The sequence below is a fragment of the Chiloscyllium plagiosum genome, unplaced genomic scaffold (assembly GCF_037043375.1).
Source record: "Chiloscyllium plagiosum isolate Xiang-an unplaced genomic scaffold, Cpla_swu_hap1 HiC_scaffold_8, whole genome shotgun sequence".
NCBI classification, from domain to species: Eukaryota; Metazoa; Chordata; class Chondrichthyes; order Orectolobiformes; family Hemiscylliidae; genus Chiloscyllium; species Chiloscyllium plagiosum.
This window is the reverse complement of record NW_028270146.1, coordinates 37,953,640-37,958,663: the sequence shown is the minus strand read 5'-3', so window position 1 is coordinate 37,958,663 and position 5,024 is coordinate 37,953,640.

The window sequence follows — 5,024 nt, the reverse complement described above, 5'->3', positions numbered from 1 at the left end:
TTGTGTTTACAGAAAGCTTGTTAATTGTATATTTTGTATTATGTACTGATCCCAACTCCAAAGGAAATAGTGTGAATTTAGTTCCTAACTGTGAGGTTGTTCTATTCGTTTGGAGTCAGTTGAACAAATTGCATATGCCTGTGTATTGTTATGTTTGCACACTGTGGTGGTTTTGAAATACATTTATGGATGAAGATGCCATTAATTAAAGTGTCAGGCTATTGCATAATATTTTTGTGTTTTTACCAGAATTGAATCATGAACATTGCATGAATGTGCAGATGAATTGTTTTTGTTTGTGGTATGGAACCTTCAAAGACTGTTTGTTTAAACTAGGCAGAAGTTTTAAATTATGCCTGTAGAAAATCTACTCATTCTTCATCTGAATTTAAAGCAAAGTGTGCAAAACATTTTGGTACTTTAAAAAAAAAATAATGAATGGAAAGATTAACTGTATGGTTTAGACTAGTTCTTTGGTTTTCAATATACCACAGCATGCAATAATATTTTGTTATTCATGAGCTCTCCATTCTCAGTGCAGGAACTGGAGGATAAGCCAACTTGAAAGGAAGAAAAGTTGCAGTCACAATAGGCAGTGTTCTGAGGCACCTCAATTAGTGAATCAAGAGCAATCATAGATTTTGGTGTATATGGCCTGGCTGTACTTTATTGGTAGTGGTTTATGACCAAAGGTGCATAATTTCTTTTAGGTAATTATAACTTTAACATGCAAATCATAAGATCTGTTGTTGGCATTTTGCTTGTAATGGCTATCAGCATGCAAATTGTTGTCACTTGTGCACTGGTTCAAATCTCATTTTCCCAACTCAGCTGATCATGCTGCATGAAAAGGGTATGAATCAACTGACTTGTAGCCAATACCCAATTGTTAAATACAAAGAAGGAATTAAAAATGGGCAATCAGCAGCATGTACATTTAAAAAAGGGATGTATTAAATTATGCAAAATACTTTGTGGAATACTTAATGCTATTTTTACTTTTGAGTTGAAAACTAGGCAGGTATATAACACTCAGATTTTTACATTTTATTGTTTTATCCAGTGACTATCAAATGCCAAGTTTCTATCTGTAACACTTGGCATTTTACTGATATGCCATGCAAATGTCTGTTACTAAAACAAAAAATCATGATATACCTTTAGCGTTTACATTCAGAACACATCAAAACCTGCTTTAATTTTGTCTATCTTCTGTAAAGTTATTGAAACAAGATGCTTCGAAATAGAATTTTTGAATACAAGGGTCCAAATCAGTGTTTTGCATATTTTGTTATTGTACATTCTTGTGACCAATCTTTACTTGATAGATCAAATGAATTAATTTTTGAAGTTCCACAAATAATTTTGAGCAAATAATTGGAATACACATGAGCCAATTAAATTTGGGTTTATCTGCTGTCATTGATAATAATCATTGGTTGTACTTCCTCTTTTTAGAACTGACTTCTATGATAAATGTAGCCTGCAGCTTTTAAACCAATTTCACTTTTGATATGTTATATCTCATGTTTATAACACTAAGATTATTTTTCAGTAGGTAAAGTCTGTTCAGCTTTATCGAGTAGTGAAACACAGTATTGCGTGGATCTGCTTGTAGTGATCAACATGATTTAATCATCGAACAGAAGAATGCTTTTTCTATTAAAATACATCATTAAGTAAGAAATCAACTTTTTTCCTAAGTAATATTGAAAAGTGTGCATATTACTAGCTCTTATTGTGCAGCTGCAATTGTCACATTCATTAAGGGACTGAACACAACTTGTGCAGGTGAAAGGAAAGCCGGTGAGTAGGGAATGTCCTTGTGTGTGTCTTTGTATTGCTCTATAAATGGTTACAGCAGCTGCTTCTACTTGATTTTATATAAGCTACGATGTTGGTAGTTTTTTCAAATGTGGATGGCAATTGGAATAAAAGTACTGAATTTAAAACATTTTACCAAAATGTTTTGCTTAAGCTATTTTATGAACTATTCAAAAGATAGCACATACAAATGAATGGACAGAAAGGAAGAAAGTACCTGCCCTCACTATTTTAAAGTGCATCACAGCCAACAAAAGTCATTATAGGTGTAATCAAAATTGTAGGAAAATGACAGTCAAGGTTCCATAAACAGCATTGAAATAAATTAAATAAAAGATAAACTAAAGAAAATGTTGACCTGGATACCGGGAGAACAAAATCCAAACCATTGATTCTTTTATATTCACCCAAGGAACCAGTTGATTTAACGTCTCCTGAAAGATAACACCTCTGACATTGCAGCACACTCTACTCCATTCAAGTGTCAGCCGAAGTTGTGCTCAAGTGTTTGAAGTGAAGCTAGACTCGTGACTTTCAAATGCTGTGATGAATGTGCTACAAGGAAGCCGAGGCTGACTCCAAAAGATATGTTAATTAGAAAATGGTGAAGAAAAATTCTAATTTTAACCTTCGCTGTGAAAGTTTGCATCTTAACCAAGTGCACAGTAAAAGTAGAAGGTTGCTACTGTATACCAATGCTTACAAAACATTTTTGTGCTTCTTATCCCAAGTCTGCTATGTGAAGAATAAACTTCATAACTGTCGAGTTCAGCACCTTAATGAGAAACCTTTTTCCCTTCCTTTTTAAGTGTTAAAGAAGGCAAGTTCCAATGCAAGTGCCAGTTCTCCTCTTCCTCCCCTTCCCTTCCCTCTGACTTCATCTGTTTTTCCAATCCCACCTCTTGTTTATTCACTATACCCTCTGACCTTCCAGTTCCTATTGAACAATCTGTGCTCAGCAGAGGACTTAGTTATATATTATTTGGTTCATACTTCAGTGAATTTTGGGCATGACAATATGTTGAAGTGTTCTTCACGTTTGTCTCAATGCACAGGAGTTGTCTCCACAATCCATGGATCCTTTCATACATCCAATAGTCTCCTTTCACATGGACCATTCCCCTGTTTTCTTGCCTAGACTCGATTTCTTCATTGAGAATTGTGAGCATGGTATTTGCGGCTGTAATTTCTTTGCTGCCATCCTTCAACCTAACCTGCACGTTGCTTCCTGTAAGGACTTCATTCAATTTTTCCAGTTCTCCATCTCTATCCCATCTGTTTCGATGACACCTTTCACAGGAATGCCTCCAATATGTCCTTTTTACTCAGTTGAGGACTCCCCCCACCATAGTTGACAGGAGCCTCAGCAGTGTCTGGCCTATTTCCCACACCTCTGCCCTCCCCTTTCCCTTTCACTTTCCACTCCACCAGTTTCTGTATTTAAAGGATCATCCTCCACTATTTTGTCACTTATGGTAAACATATCTTCACTTCCCATCTGCGCTGTCTGAATTCTACATGACCACACTTGCTGCTCCCTGGTCCACTCCCAACAGTTCTACATCTGTCCTCACCGTATGGATCTTCCCATGGAATCACAGAAGGTGTCAAACTTATCCTTTACTTCTTCCCTCCTCACTGTGAAAGTGATTTACTTGCAAGTCTTTCAGTCTAGTCTACTGTATTTACTATTCACAATGCAATCTTCTCTGCATTGGCAAAACCAAATACTGGCAGGGTACCTGCTTTGTAGAATGTCTCCCCTCCCTCCATAAGAATGACCCTGACCCTCCAGCTGTTTGCCATTTCAAGCACCATCATTCTCTAAGGCTAATATTTACCCCCTTGGCCTGCTGCAGTGTTCCAGCAAAGCCCAATGCAAGCTGGAGGAATCACACCTAATTTTCCATGTAGGCAATTTATGGCCGTGAAGACTCAGCATTTGAATTCAACAACTTGAGAGCATGACCACCGTCCTCTGATTTTGATTACACTCTCCTCTCTCCCCAGTGTGATTTGCATGAGTTTGCTATGAGCAAGCCAACCTCTCTCCATCTATTCACAAGTAAGATCAGCATCTATTTTTCATGTGCATCTCTGCTCCCATTAACATTCCCATTATCTTTTCTCTGGGCAGTCTCACCAACGGCCTCGCTGTTCCTCCTGTTTTGGCAACAGCATAAAAACTATGACTCTCCAACCCGCATCAATTCTAAAGATGTCATTAGACTTACTGTTAGCAATATTTGTCTTTCCACTGATGCTGTCAGGCTTGTGTTTCTCTTTATTTCAGAAATCCAGCATTCCATCTGTTTTGCTTTTATTCATAATTATCTATCAACAGTAGTTAAGGAAAATCCTCATTTCTAGAAATCAAAAATTACTTCTCTCACAGGTAAGATCTCTGCAAAATTCTATCAATACTAACTCTCTTTCGATTCCACAATATAGTACGTCTTAGTTTGGCGTGAAAGATTTTCTGGGGTACAATGCAAAAATAGAAATTTAGAAATCCTTAGTGAATTGAGGCCTTGAAATTTGCCTGTCAATTATAGATAAGAACTAAGTGCTAGAACATATTTGTTGCATGTATACATTGTTATGACAAGCATTATCAAAAGCCAGTTAATCTTTAAGGCTAGACATCCATGGTAGAATGTATGACTGGTGTGCTGCATTTATATTTCTCCAATTCAATGAAATTAGTAAAGGAATGAAGGAAACTTCCTTTCAAATACTACAGTCTTGGAAAAAAGGTATCCATATGGCTTTTGAAAATCCATTCAAGAGGAAAAAACTCTCTTGAACGGAGATGAAAAAGGGGATTAAAGGTCACAGGGACAAGGCAGGAGAATGAGGTTGAGAAACGTATCATTCATGATTGAATGGCAGAGCAGACTGAAAGGGCCAAATGGCCTAATTTGTGTTCTTATGTCTTATGGTCTTTTGATTGAAGTCTATTTCTGCACATTAATGGAGTGCTGTGGCTATTAGCGGCAGAAGAATTGTATTCAACCACAACCTGTAATCTCATGGTCTGTGATATGTCCTGCTCTGGTGATTGCCTGGCAGGTAATGCAATCATGGTTAATAAAACAGCATAAGAGAGAATGCCAGGAACAGCACTTGGCATACATAAAAATTGAACTGTCAACCTGGTAAAGGTACAACATAGACTGCTTGCATGCTCAGTGGCAGAA